Source organism: Nipponia nippon, unplaced genomic scaffold (genome assembly GCF_047370975.1).
Source record: "Nipponia nippon isolate SJK-2023a ecotype South Korea unplaced genomic scaffold, ASM4737097v1 scaffold_8, whole genome shotgun sequence".
NCBI classification, from domain to species: Eukaryota; Metazoa; Chordata; class Aves; order Pelecaniformes; family Threskiornithidae; genus Nipponia; species Nipponia nippon.
In genome coordinates, this window is record NW_028262402.1 from 40209225 (window position 1) to 40225458 (window position 16234).

The following is a 16234-nucleotide window of genomic DNA, read 5'->3' on the forward strand; positions in this document are numbered from 1 at the left end:
TTTCTGGATACCACCAGTTACCACCAGGGCATGCACCACCTAGCTGCATTCAGGTACAGAGCTGTTAACGCAGGCTCAATTTGGTTTTCATCTTTCATTAAATGAGCATGGAATTCTGGTGAATATTACATATCTTGTTCGAAGATGACTACTGCAGAATAATACATTCTTAGTCTTTTCTAAAAGAAAGCTGAAATATCAATATGAACAGGGCTGCAAGAGAAAGTTGCAGGAGTGTATTCCATAGGTAGGCAAATAAACTCTAGGAAGACTGCAAACTATACAGTTTATTTATTTGTTTCTGCCCTATAGAGGTAGCATTTATATACATGTTTCCAGTCTGTACTTTACTGCACAAATTTTTATTCATGTGATGTTTTTGTGAATAAGCCCTCATCCTAAATTATATGCTTACTATTTTTACCACTTCATCCTTCACAGTGGCATCTTTGTCATACCAATATCCCATTCTTTTCTTCAAAAATGATCTTTAGTTGCCTTTAAAAGATGAACAGCAACTAGAATATGCATTTTTCTGCTAAAGTTCACTGAAGTTTTTGAGGGCACTACTTAAGATTCCTTTAAGAAACTTGATTTTCAGATAGTAAATCCAGACTCCTTGAGGAGAAAACTAAACATGAGCCCAAACACAAAAACCATTGTCTTAAAGTTGAGCAACCAAAACCTGAATATCTAGTCAGGCACTAGTCACCTCTGAAACTGCCAATGAAATAACTCGTCCCTCTGGACACAATTATTGGCTGGTAAGACCCTTCTTCTTTACTGTTCAGCTTGTCATATGTGGCAATTTGATGAGCATACCTGCAGTACAGAATCTTTTCAGAAGGTTTGTTTCCTTTGGCTAGAAGTCCCATGCTCATCACTGCAAAACTTTGTGGGAGAGATAAAATACAAAAGCAGAAGCAGACTGGAGCTGTGAGGTCATCACACTGGGCTTTAGCATCTTATTAAATCATTCCTTGGTACAAATGCACAATTTTTCCTTTTTAAAACTGGCATAGAAAGTGGATGTCAGTTTGCAATTCTGAGTTAATCACATGAATGGTTATTTAAGTTCAAAGGAGTGGCAAGACATATTTATTTTAGTTAGAGAATTCCAAGTCAGATGCAAGCTGGAAAAGCTATATGTAATTTGTGATTCACTGTCCGTTTTAGAATCAGGGCCAGGATTTCCTGAATGGGTAGAAAAGGAGGAGGCAGCAAGAATGCTCCGATGATCAATTACTATGTACGTGTACAACAGCATTCCCTTGTCAGAGAGGTGGTAAATTCAAAACGAAGACCGGTTCTGCAGAACAAAACCTGACTCACTTTAGGTGAAGGCAAAACCCCATGATGTATTGTTACCTAGAGAATGTGATTAATGTAAAGAACGTCAAAATAGGGAAAACATGCCTTTTTGAGCTTTAGCGCATAAGTAAGAAACACAAAATATGTGCTCCTTCTACTAAAATGTATCCAATAGCTAACTTTCATACTAAATTCCTGTACTGTAGTTTATCTCACCTTACTAATCCTGTTAGCCATAGGTTTATGCGTTTACCTTAACAACTGTTGGAGCTGTGCAAAACACAAAAACAATTTGGCCATGCTATTTTTCAAAAAAAGTTATTGTCATATTATTTTTGACAAAATTTGTCAATATACTTTTCTCCCACGATTTAACAGAAGTAATTGATATACATGAGGAATAATCTTTTTTAGTTAGATGAAGTTTTTAAAATCTATTTAAGTTAGTTACCACCTCCAATCACATGCTCCACCACAAGCTGACACATATTTTCACAGACGGGATTCTACATAGGTTTTAGGTATTGATGATCAAAGCTTTCCTCCATGGCCTATTTAGTTGGTTGTTTTTAAAGTGAATCTAGATTGACAATCCCCATTTCAAATACTTTTCCCCTGTCACTATATACAGGCAGTTTTGGATTTCTAGTGTGAGCACATCCCGTTCATCATGTTATACCAAAGCTCTATTTAGCCTTTTTTGTTTGCTGAATATCTTCATCACTACCATCGCTCTATTGCATAGCTGAAAGCAATGATGATTTTCCTCACTCTGTGCTAACCAGGTTTTACACATCAGATCCAAAAAGTTTACCTGATTGTACTTCATGATGTCTTTTTTAATTTGGAAATAAACTTGTAGAGATGCTAAATTACCACAAGTGCAGCGGCATATGTGTGCATATACATATGTGTGCAGGCAACAAAGGTTTCACGCAAAGAATATGAAACAGCACCCCTTAGTGTCCAGTTGGATCAGTTGCACCAAAACAATTAAAAATTGAGCGAATTTGAATTCAACAAAGCCTCTGAAAACAGACTTCCTTTAAAATCAATACTATCATTAAAAAAATAGTAGGAAAGCACAAACTTTTCAACTATACCTACTAGACCGACATAACACACAAAGAATAACGCTGTAGTCTATAAAATGTTAAGAAAAATATAACTGGACTATATAAAGGGTGGTACTATCAAAGAAAAATGGAAAAGATTCTCCAAGGAGACAGATGATGGTGAAGGATCTTTTCTTACCATTTACGCTAACATCAAAGAAAATTCTTCTCAGAGAAGCTCCACCTATTTGTGGACTACTTGCCAAAGAGGCATGGTAGAAAGACCAAATTTTAGCATCATGAACATCAGTTTTAAGTATGTTCCTGACTGCGATGCTCAGTTAGCAGATTACTTTATTTTCTATTAACTGGATTCTCAAATTAGCGAATAAAATCAGCTTCCTCTGCCCTCAGCAAGAATATCAGATTGGCATATGATACCTACATTTTTGAAGATCAAAATTAAGATCTTTTCTGACTAATTTATGTTCAGAAAAAGTATTTAATTTAATAGTTAGGGATCATAAGAGGCAACAAAATGTTAAAAATAAGTTTACAAACATGAAAAAGAACATTTTCAAGGATCTTTCCTGAATTCTGGTTATTTTGGGCTGACAAGCAAGGTAATTTTTTTAAACAGGATCTTTTCATAAATGTAGGCTGCAAACCTAAAGCATAGAAAATTCCAGTCAAATGCTTTTTCTTGAGAATAAGAGAAGTGTGTCAGAATTAGTGCAGTAACACTAGGCCAAAGGAACATATAAATACAGGAACACCTTGCACAAAACAGAGTTTGGCAGCAGAAGTGCTATCTGATTTTTCTAATGGCCAAAACTGAGAACCAACCAACACAGAAATTTATTGCCTGCCTACTGGCAAATGTTCCCTTCCCATGGGCTCCTCCACAGTGTGTCTTTGAGGCCCCTGGGCCTTCGACCCACTTAGTGCATACCTTTTGAACAGAGCACTTAAGATGATACACAAACCATACACTAACATTAACTGTTAATCTAGAACTCAAAAACATAACACTTAAAGCTTACTTCTGCAGCATCTTCTTTAGGCCGCTGAAGGCAAAATTTATGCAGTAGGGAACGGAAACAGAACTAGGAGGAAATGAAGGGACATGAGCAGGTATTGTGTAGCCTGAAAAAGAAGTTCTGATTTTTCTGTTATGCCACTCAGACTGGTCCCAGCCTGAAGAGCAGCAAGCTGTTGCAGCCCGAGCATGACAGTAGCCCAGAGATGCACATGAAAGTCTCTGTCTCTTTGTCCAAACTGAAAAAACCACAGCAGTTAGGAAGAGCAACAGAGGGGCTAGAAGAACACATCAGGGTGAGAATATATCATCCTGTTAAACACTTTCCCAGAGTCCCAATTATGTTGAGAAGGAGGCATTCTGGGCTCCTTGTTGTGTAGGAAATGGTTTCACGAGCTTCAAATTCTAAGAGCTAACCTTTGTTCTACCATAGCTTTCAGCTAAAATGTATACAGAAAAATACGAGATAATAATAGCCAAGTCAGAAATGGTCCATCTTGGCTAATATTTCTGGGGTTTGTTTTGGTTTCATTTTTTTTTCATACAAAAGACCATATTTAATGTTCTCAGAAGTACCAAATTGAGACCAGGGATAAATTACATTCTCTTACTACACTTAGCATCTCCCTCCTACTGTTTGTCACCATCACCTGTGACATTTGAAAAATACAGTTTTTTTCTTAACACCAGCTAGCACAATGCAGTTCTGCAATGTGCACTGCCTTTGGAAGGTAATGCAATACTGACTTGTAGCATATGTAAGCCTGCGTATATCCCAAGATACTGAGAATAGTAATTCCCTTATTTCAGATGGCCTAAAACCATACAGAATTCAGAGTTGCAATACTCCTCAATACATAATTGCTGAGATTGCTAAACCACTGAACTAACTTTTTGCATCAAATTCTGTAAGTTTTTATTCATCAAAAAGGTTGAAGTATTTCTTGATAAAATTATAGTGAATAGGCTTTTTTCCAAACAATTTTGATCTGATTCAGGATGCAAAAACAAATACACAGACAAATCTACATAAAAGCTTTCCAGTTTTGAGAAGAAAAGTGGTCAAGTTTAATCTCTCATATTTCTGGAATCTATGTGGTACGTGTGACCCTTCATTCCTATCTCTCTTCTGTATGTCTTGAAAAGTAAGCTCTAACAAATATATCAACAGTATTGCACTGTTACATAAATCAACTTTTCTTTATTTCTTTCAGAATTTATTCTCGCCAAATAAAAGCATGACATGAAGGAGGTAACCACCTACATTGCAAAAACTAATTAAGGTAACGAGCATTTTACTCCATGAACTACACCGATTTTTTTCTTCCTGGCCTAGAACAAAAGCAGATCATTTACTCTCAAACTCAAAATGAGATACTGAAAAACAAAAGACATACACAAGCAATGGGTACATAGCAGCTCTGCTTTAAAAGCAATGCTATACTGTACTTACCTATTTTTTTTTCATGCTAAACAGTGCTAATCTTGTAACTAGTCTCTAGACAGGTTAAAGAATTCTCATTGAAAACATATCATGAGAGCTATTATTCAGTCTCAGACATGTATATACTATGATCAGCTCTGAACCTAATTGATATGACATGGACTCTAAACTGCAAATTCAGAGAATTATCTCAATATTTCAGACATGCAGACATGCTTTGTCCCCCCAGAATCTTCAACTCAGAGTGATATGGTTATACATCCCATGTAGAAAGGTTGTGTTGTGCCTCCAGCTATTACAGAGAAGAAAGTAGTTCCTGCAGAAAATCTTTTTATTTTTGAGCTCTTGGTTAGATATGGAAGCTCACAGAAAAAGATTACAATCTAAAAACATGCAGAATTATTTTTCCTATTTCAAGACAGCAGAAGATCCTTCTCCCATATTTAAAAATGCATTTAATGAGAATCAAAGTCAGCATTTGTTGGCAGTAGAGTTCACAAATATTACTAATGCTAGAGTTTGTCAAATGTATTTTGACATGTTGAGCTTCCCCCCCTTACTTGACAAACTATTAGATAAACAGGAAATGTCCTCAACCTTCAAATTAAAGTTTTTCAATTTGATTTATTTAGTTCCTTAAAAATTAATTCATTTTTAATTGATGTAAAAAAAACTAGAGAAAATGTGATGAAAGCTGTGATCACCAAATCATTGAAAGCACATGCCCATGAACAGTAATGGGAAGAAGCCCAGATTACAGCTGATAGCTAAAGGTCCTCAAGCAACAGTCATAACTTGTACCTGTACACTACGGCTTTCAAAGATGGATATATAAAGTTATACCTGTAAACCTGTATCATGGGCCATCTAGAATTGCAACCAAATTTTCAGAAGTGCTGGCTATCCATTATTGTCCACTGTCTTCACTTTGCTCTTGTGTGGGTTTTTTTAAGCTTTCATGGACCAAGCTTTCAGCGTATTTGCTATACTTCCATTTGCAATTTGAAACTATAAATAATTATGGACATACTTCCCTGCCTCGCAATTCAGGCAGGTAACATTGCTAAAATGAGGCAGCTCAACATACCTTATTCATTGATACTTCAGCAGTTAAATCACTTATACGCTAGATAAAAAGATTTATAGATGCAGTATACTGCCATCTGTGTGTCTTTTTTGCACCTGAAAATATACAGGGGAGGAAATTTGGCAAGCTGGAACCCTTAGAGCCCTCTACAGTCCTATTTAATTAATCTTTTTAAAAATACCTGTGAAATATAGTGTAATAGTAATTTTAAAATGCCAGTATTTCCAGAGATTAGCATCTGGTCAGTACTGTGATAGAGAACAACAGATCCTAAAGAAGTTTCAAGGAAGCAAAACTGTTTATTTTAAATGTTTATTTCAAATGTTTATTTCTCAAACTTAGAGAATAATAGGAAAACAGTTTTGTATACATAGCCTGAAATTGGAAGCACAGCTGAAGACAAAGAATGGTGATGAAAGAATGCTGAAAAGTGAACTAGATAATACAAGTCTGTCCTTACCACATACAGACTGCAAATTGTCTATTAGTATGCTTATACTCCTGAGCAGACAAAATTTACAGAGTTTATCTTAACACAGAGAAGTTACACCCTTGAATCTGATGGTTTGAGGCTTTGAGGTTCTGCGGCTAAGGTTTTGCCACATGAAACTTAGATTTAGTGTAAAGCATTTGGGTTCTTACATATTTTGAAACAGCTTTCTCATTTTTCAGCCACTTCTACTGAAAAACCTTCAGTGAAAAATCCTTACTAAGTCTTCTAGTAGGAACATCGTATCCTGACCAATGGAAATGTCAAGTTATAGATAATAATTTCACATTTTCTTTCTTTCAAGGAATTAACTTTCTAAATCTTGCATATCCTCTCTCCCACTCCAGTGCCTGAAAGTTTTGGCAACTAAATGATAAATTTTTACTTTACAAGAACTAAATTCACAAATCAAACAAAAAAATTACCTTTCTTTATAGAATCAATATTCAGTTACAATGGCATTTCTAAAAGATATGGACAATTGAGCAAGAATAAGTCCTAGAGCTGCATTATAGACCATAAAAAGTAATAAAAGTGGAATTTTGCCTTTCAACAGGAAAAGTGATGTAATGCTCTAACTACCTTAAGAATTACAGGGCTTGAAAAAAGTTTATTGCTGTTAGCTAGCAGAATCCTGTTCATAGCAGCCTTTGCATCAAGCTAAAAGAAAATATAATCTTCCAATCTTCAGATTATTTTCAAGGCACCTTCCAGGTGAAAGTTTTCACTGAAGTAGTTTTATGGATAAAATATTTATCCTGATTTAAATTCTCCCTGCTGAAACACAGACATTACAGTCATTAGAGCATAACTCTTAGAAAAGGGTTCTGTTTTACTAATAATACATAAAATCATTATCTAGTTACAAGTTATATGAATAATTATTTCTTATTGAACCTCTCAAGTACCATAATTCTTCTAAACTCAAAGATGAGAACTAATTTGAATACTACAAATTGCCTGACAATGGTCTACTTTTTAGTGAAACCATGGCACAAATTCAAAACATATCTATATTGTATAAATTTTCCTTGCATTATGTGAATTCTACTGTCCTTTGATTGCAAAAATGGAATAAATCTTTAAGTCACTGCAGAAATATAACACCATACTAGCATTCCCAATGGAAACAAATACGTTATAAAGAATGAGAGATCGTGAGATGTGTAGAGTGCTGTTTTCCAAAAACTCAAGATTATATTACATAATGAGGAGGAGGGCATTGCAAGGCCTGAAATGAATGTTGAAATAAGCATAAGACTCAAAGAAAGGACCTTACAGATATGACATTAATATAGAGACCTGATATGAAGTCTACAGTCTCAAAGACATGCTGAACAATAACTTGCACTAGAAGGAAGTAAACAACTACACTAAAACACAGGAAAAATTTCATAATTTATGATTACCCATGACTACTTTGAATTTAGATCTGTGTGGTGTCACCTTGATACATTGCTTCCCAATGTGTGTGTGTGTTCACATCTGCTTTTACATATTACAACCAGTCATATTACAGTGTTTATCCCAGACACTTAACCTGCACTTTAATGGCCATTTTCACAATTTTACCAGTGGTACCATATTGTGCTTAAACTGGTGTTATGGGACCCTCTAACGGAGGACCTTGTGATCTGCAGCAGTATAGCTAAGAATTTGCCAGAGTACAAATTCTTCTGGCAGAATTTCTTGGCACACAAGTTCATGGAAAAAGATCATAAATAGCTGAATTTTTAAAAAAGATTTCATTAGGTTTTCAGAACAACTATAAATTTAGTACTGTGTGTGGTGGTTTTGCTATCTTATAAATGTTATATGTTGATAAATGAAATCTGGAAAATACTTGAGGAAGCAGACTGACTCTCATCTTCTTGTTAGCAAGTTCACACAACTTTTAGCAGGAACAAACACCTCAAGTGGAATGCAAGTGCTTAATAACTAGATGACACAAAATCCACTTCCTAGGTCCTGCCATAATGAGATTTGATTAGAGATAGGATGATGGTGCCAAATTTGTATCTGGAGTCAAGCTTCCTTTAAGCCTGGGGACCAATACTATGTATTGTGTGTCTCAGCTTATTGGATGTCTCAGCATTTTGGAATAGCGGTGTAAACGGGTTTAAGAGAACTAGCATGAGCATGCCTTGAGATGCTAAGAAGTTACTGATGTGTTCTTTTCACAATTCTTGCAAAAACACATCAGTCCTTTTTGCAATATGTGTAGAAAATAATTGCAACAGAATGTGTGACTTGGATCTCATTCCTGCTTTTACAAAAGAATAACATCTTAAAATGTAAATTGAGTGTCCCATTAGGTCCCAATAGGTCCCATTAAAGAAATCACAATTGATTGAAAGATACTGGAGTTGTCAAAAAGCTAGCAGTGGCATCTGATGGATAGGGAAGATGTGAAATATTGCCTTTTTGTGCTTGAATGTTTTTACAGTCTCACATAATCACTGCTGTTAGAGAGTATGCATTATCTGCAGCAGTTTTTTCCCCCATATCTCCTGGAAATTTTTACTTCAGAGATATTGTACCATTTTATGGTTGGAGAATACAGGGCTTTCTCCAGGTTGCAGAATATACACATGTGGATGATAAAGCTGCAACAAAAATGAAGCTCCTTTCTAATTCTACACTTATAACCCCCTCAACATAAAAAGATCAAGCAGCATGTATCTTCTACAAGTTGTCCTTCTTCTTCCCTTCTTTTTCTACCATGTCTTCACTATTCCAGGTGCTTTTTGACAAAAACCTGTTCAAATCTCTGAAATTAATGATTTGAGTAACATTTTCTAGCAACATGAACCTTCACCAAGAAAGATGAACGAAAATGTGAAGAATTCATTATTTCTCTGAGATTGCCAAGGAGAAGTCATAATAAATAAACTTTCATGCCCATTTAGCCACTGCTTCTCACTACCATATTCAGGGGGTTTTTTACTTAAAGAAGATGGTGTTTTGTCCTTTAGGAATACTGCGGCACAGAGTATGGTTTTTCATTTCCCAGCTGAAAGCATGTAGGTTGGTACTTCATCTGCTGCGTTACCAATCCACCTAGAGAAAATTCTTGTTTAATTGATTAAAAACAATTTCCAAAGGGAAGTGAAGTATGGGAAGTGGGAAGTGGAGAAATAAGAGATACAATGAGGAATTCATCTGATGATTTTCAGTCACAAACTGAGTAAGTCACTTACTGTAAACTCAAAAAGGAAAAGAAAAAAAAAAGAAAGAAAAAAAAAAAAAAAAAAGGAAAGAAAAGAACCAAACCTATTCTAAAATCAATTTGGATAAGGATGGGCAAGTAAAAGAGTCAAATTCAATACTTAACGTCTCTGTTTAAACAACGTGTGGAATAATCTTTCTCCTTCTCGGTTGTTCAGCATCAAGATTTCATTTCTTAAACTTTCCTTTTGCATTTGTGCTTCTTCTCCCACAGGGATTAATCCTACAGGAAACTACAGCACACCTCTAGTTTGCATTTCTCCTTGCACAAAGACAATGAGAACAAGAAATTTATTCATTCTGTTAACTTTCAAGTAGCTCCTTTAAAAGAGAGAAAAAAAAAGAAAGCCCATTCTGCAGTGTACATGAATACCCCCTATACTCAAATACTCCTTAAGATTAGCTAGCCTTTCATCTGGAGTTTGACAAGTAAAATCTAGTCCAGCATAGCAGTGATCAAAATTATTTCTTCATCAGAATTTCCAATGCTTAATATCAAAAGGATTTATTGATATTGCTCTGGTCTTCCTGTCCTTTGTGAAGAGTGTATAAGGCCTTTGCAGAATTTATGCCTGTATGAAGTTGGGCAGGTCTCCTAACTATGCTTCACCTGTGAGTTTCCTCTACTCAACTGCTTGCTCCTTTTCAGAAAGCAAAGAGAACTAGATATGAGGAACAGCATTCCACAGCTGTCACACATGTTACTTAGCCAGTAAGAAGGTACTACCACAGGGGATATTACACCCCACATGCACGGCCCATATCATAAATGTTCATAAATGAATTGGCCGCCTGTCCTCCCCTCCTGGAGGGGGGGCCGTTTCAGGTCTGAAGAGCATTGGCAGGTGGGTGTGAAGATGCTTGTGCTTGATGTTCTTCATACTGCATCGGTTTCATGGATAATAAGACTACTTCACATTTTATGTTAGTTAATCTGGCGCAAATATTAAACTTATTTAAAAAACATGTGCCAACAAAAATCATGCTGATCCTTACCAATAGCTTGCTACAATCACATCTGCAGTCTGTTATGAGCTCTCCAGTGCCTTTAATTCATGAGCTTTTAAGCTATATGGAAATTTTCAAAAAGGAAAAATACTAAAAAAAATCCAAAACAACAACAGCAACAATAATAATAGTAATGTTTATGGTGCTTAAGTAGCCAAATAATTGAAGTTGCAAGTAACAAAAAGTCCACTTTTATAGCTACGTAAAACTCTCAGAAGTATGCGACTTAGGCATGCAAGTCCCACATCTGAAAAGCAATTTAGGAGCTATAGCCCCCAGTCACATTTGGGCCTTTAGCCCCAGTAGTGAATCCTTCTCTCTAAAGTGCCTGGATTAATTTTTAAATGAGAGTTAAATACCCACATTACTTAGAACCTTCTGATTATTTCTAGCTTTTATGTTTCAAGCTAGTTTTCTATACAACTAGCTGGATTTTCAAAAGTGATGACTGATTGACTTTGAGTGTCCAACCTTACATGCAATGAAAAAAGACCTGACTGATAAAGATATTTAGTCTTCCTCTGAAAACTGGGCATTTGAAACTTGTTATTGTAAGCATGTAAATATCCCTACTCACATTCTTAAATTGCGATTTTTGATTCTGAAAGCTCTAAGATTGACAGTGTTGGAGGAACTGACAGGGAAATAGTTTTCATCAGTGGAAAATCCAGGACATTTTGAAGAGGTAAATTTGCTGGCCACTGTTTCAGATGCCGAATTGCTCATGCTTCACCTGTCCCTGACATGGTTATGAAATGTAAGGTTAAGCTGAATTGAGTTTATATTCACCTTTGAAAGGAAAGGAATGTACAGCGTAAGTGGAAAAAGAACATATTATTTGCTTTCCAGCCTTTGTTAAAAGTTAAAGACAAGGTGTATGCAGTGACATCACTTGCCATTTGATGTTGTTCAAGCACAGTAATATCACTTGTCACAGCCAAGTCACATGTGTCCTTCAGCCAACATCAGAATAAACACACAAAAACCTGAAACCCAGATATGGCATGTTAGCTGCTGCAGCCCTGCCACTGAAGTAGCTTAGCACAAGGCATTGCCCAAATGGCTTTGTTTCATTGCACAGTTTTCAAACAATGAGGGCTGCTTTATTTTGGTATACTCTTCCCATTCCCCAGTCCTATATTTTGGATAACACTCATTCCTTGGCACACATGGAGCAGCAGCCCATTTGTCGAACATGACATATCCAAAAATAAAATGTAGACAACTGATATTCCCTAGTATTTTCAGCAGATGGCAAAAGAGGTTCATACAGAATGGCATGAACTTCCTAAAGCTGAGCACAGCAGCAGATGACTCCAATTAGACTAAAGTGAAACATCCCTTCTTTTGTTACAGTAAGAACAAAATTGTCCAGAGCTGGCATATGACAGTATTAGAAGAAACATATTCTTTCTATAATTTTACACTGAAACCAGAGCCTTAAACAAAAAATATTGTTAATGACACAAAAAATCTTCTTTTCTGCTTTTCCCTGACAGCCCCTCTTCTCTAGCATATATTTTTTTGCCAGTCTTTTCTGATTTCATTCTCTCTGTGGATTTAGGGAAACAGTACAAGTGACACTCGCTCTGCAATGACTGCGTGCATCATCTGCACACTGCTTGTATGAATAATGTTTCCTGAATCTCTGACCCTTGTAGTTTTGTTTCTGTGCACTACTCTTTTTCTCAAGACAGTGACGTAATTTACAACAAATTACAATCCAGAAAAGACACACACAGACAGTAAGAATTGCTGACACTGATGCCAGTACTTTGCATTAATCTCTGTGCTCATATTGTCTTCTCCTGCCTTCCCAACACACAAGCACTGCCACTCATCACCAGGTGCTTTATTTAAAAAAAAAAAAACAAAAAACAAACAAAACCAAAACAACCACCACCTGAATTATACACTCCCTGGTCATGAATTCTCACAAATGTGTGGTATTAGCTGAATTAGCATCCAAACCCCCAAGAATAGCAATAGCTGCAAAAGCTGAGAAATGTATGGGAAGAATCATAGGTCAGACTTTTTGCAGTGAGGATTCTTGATATCTTTGTTTCTTGAAATCTAAAATCCAGTAAATAATTTTGACTTTTTCTCTTTCGTTGTCTAACCACAACAACATGAAGTACCTGTTTTCTATGTTATTCAATGGTGTGAAGAATTAATCTTTTTTTGTAATGGATTCTACATTTTGTGCAGCATCAGTACTTTTCCAGTGGAGTTGCAAGAAAAATGCACCAGATGGCTCTATGGTGACATTTGTCTGGGACAGAGTGCTGCTCATGTGTTCAGAGTATATGTAATACCTCATTCCATACAAACATAACTGGAATATTTATTTTAAAACTCTGGATGAATACCTTTACCTTTTAATGTCTTAGGTTTGATACCATGAGCAGGACAGAGAGAGTGGCTGAAAAAAAGGCAGATCATAATATTTAAATATAGAACGTTGACTATGAAGTAAAATCAAAATAAACCTCAGTCAAGATAGGGCAGAATGCATACCCAGGACAGGCTGTAATCAGATTCTAAGACGTGATTCTTGACTTATGCCTTGGGTGCTGCAAACCTGTAAGAGAATTCAACCTGAATTATGTATTATACTACATGAGAATGACTACTCATCTGTGGACAACCGAAAATGGCTAATCAGTTTTCCTTACCATTACAGGCATTTTTTTGAATCTTCATGTCTCATTCTCAGCCTTTTGTACAAAGTCTAGCTTCTTAAGGCAGGAAGTGCTGAAGTCTTAACAAAAGCTTTTGGGCTTAACAGGGGTTTTTCAATGAATTCAGCTTTTCATTTGGAAATGAGGAATGAGAGAATTTTGGAGCTGTGTTTTTGCTGAGCTTAGCAGTTTTTGCAATGCAAGAGGAGCAAATGCAGCCTGGCATGCAGGCAATATGGGAAGTCAGGGCTAGGAATACATCCCATGCTTTGCAGGGCTGCTGCAGGATGGGCATGAGACAGGTCGTTAGCTGGTTTTGGAGGAACCGGAAGAGGTGTAGCTCTGAGCTGCAGCCAAGGGTGAGGAGCTCCTGATGGCACAGCAAGTGATTGTATAAGGGGGCAAACGGAGGGCAAAGAGCCCTCTCCAGCTTTCCGAGTCAGACCATAACTTATAAATTTCCATTTCACTGAAAGTTTCAACTGAGTAAAAAGATTAATTTGAGAAAAAAATAGTTCTATGAAATATTCAATATTTTTAAGGAAAAGATCAAAAGTGTATTCAGAAAGTTGTTTAGTCTTTTTCAAAGAATATTATCTAATCTGTTCATTGTGTTTTTCAAGTTTTACAGAGAAACCTAGATACATATTGGTCATCAGGGCAAAAAAGTAGCAAACAGCAATACATAAAACTAAGTATTTTTCACTTAATCAGTATTCAACTAATGCAAGTACAACAAAGAAATCTGAAAAACTGTTCATAATCGAGAGAATTACCAGCAACATGTATGCCACCCAGAATCTGTCTCTCCTGACATTTTTCTAATAGCAAGTGATGCACAAGCATCTTTTACTCTCCATTTTTTTAAAGAGCGGTTCCTTAAATCATCACTAAAAGAGAAGCCAGAGTTTTTTTCCTTTTAAGTCCTCTTTGTAAAAGCATTGCGCAAAGTAAAAAACAGATAGAGTACTACAAAAATATTTCATAATATGTACAACCACTACAGAAAGCATATGAAATATTTCAAAAACTAAAGTACTTTAAAAATCCATGAAAAACATCAGTACTTGCACCAAATTTCCAAGATTTTATGGTACTCGTATTACAACATAAATAAACATAATAGCAAAAATCTGATTCTTTAATATTTAGATATAAAAATATATAGTTCTATTTCAGAAAAATTCTCCAGGTATAATGTGACCAAAATGCATGCTGTCACTTGGCTTTCTCAGCTATTTTTCAGTCAACATTTAGAAACTGCCACCCAAATCAAGCCTGACGGCTCTCTCTGTCTTTCTATGTTTCAAACCACCAATAGTTGACTAAGCCCTGTAAAACTGAACTCTAGAGTGTAACCAAAATGGTAGTATCATAAAATTGGAAAAGACTAAAAGATGTCTTCCAGTCTTTTCACCTTTCTCATGTGGAACAATTATAATTTTAATATTTTCAACAGACCTTTGTCTAACCTATTCATAAAGACATTCTGTGATACGGATTTCACAGACCCACCAGATGTGTCAACTACTTCTCTGTCCTTATTGGAATGAATTTTTTCCTTCGTATGTAGCCTGGATCTTGCTTGCTACAATTTAAACCCGCTACTTCTTGTCTTATGGACACAGAGTACAAACTATTCTCCCTGTTTCTATAGCAGTTGTTTACAAATTTGAAGACCGTGTACCCTTACTTTTATCTTCTTATGAACACACAGTCCGAGACTTGCTTAAAGACACTGTAAGCATCAATCAGATGTAATTTCCAATGGTGGGCAGTAACAGATTTCTTTACCTGCCCTCTACCTTGCAGCCTGAGAGCCACTGTTTTCAGGATGGTGCTCTCTGTCAGTCCCAGAGGGCACAGCAGAAATTTTGTATGTAATATCTGTTTATTTAATTCCAACTGTACTGTCCTGCTCTAATCGCAACATGTTCTGTTCCAGCAAATCTGTGTCCCATCAGGAGTACTTTTTCTTCCTCTTTCTGACAATAAAAAAGCAGGAGGAGGTGGTGGGGAAATAAGGAGAAAAAGGAGGCCAGTATAATGTGCCTCTACTGTAAGCAAACCTTTGATTAAACTCACTGAATGATTTGTCTGAGATGGAACTGAAGGGACGACACAGAAAAAGGGCTGTTTAGCTCACTATCAAATAGTTGGATGATGCTTCTCTGAGTCAATAAGAGTGCATTTAAATTTGTATGTTTCCCTTTATTCAGTGCAGGACTTGAGAAATAGAGAGGAAAGAGCAAGGGAATATCATGAGTTTATTTCTTTTGTTTCTCTTTTTCATTAATTTTAAGTCTTCTCAAATACATTTTCAAAGTCTTCGTAACAGAGATAATAGATTTCCCACTTGCTTGCTGTAATTAAGCTCTTATTTGAAATTAAATATGAGTAAAGTTCAGCTTGCTTATTCCATTTGCTAATTCAGCTACTATATTTGATTTTTGAAACTGTTATGATTGAGTCATCCCGCCTAATACTTTTACAAGATACCCAGGGTAATATATGTGTCCCATTAATTTTACTCTCTTGGAGGAGGATGGATATCATTGAAATGCCAGTATTACACAAGAAAGATGACAAAGAGCAGGCTCTGAATGGGAAAAGGATCTCTGTGGAAGTGTTGATATTTTCCCACAGTCCTAGAAAACATCACGTTCAGCTCCTGCCACCATTACAACTAACAGGATCCCTTACATTGGCAAGATTTTACCAATGCAGTTATACTATGTAGAGCTATCCAATTATTCTACTTTCTTTCTCACAAGGAAAAAATGATGTTGCTAATTGCCTACTGAGTCAGACTAATGCTGGTGCATGTCTGAATCCAACCACAATTTCATTTTGTTTCATTATTACAGTGAGTGCAAACTACTCTATGAAGT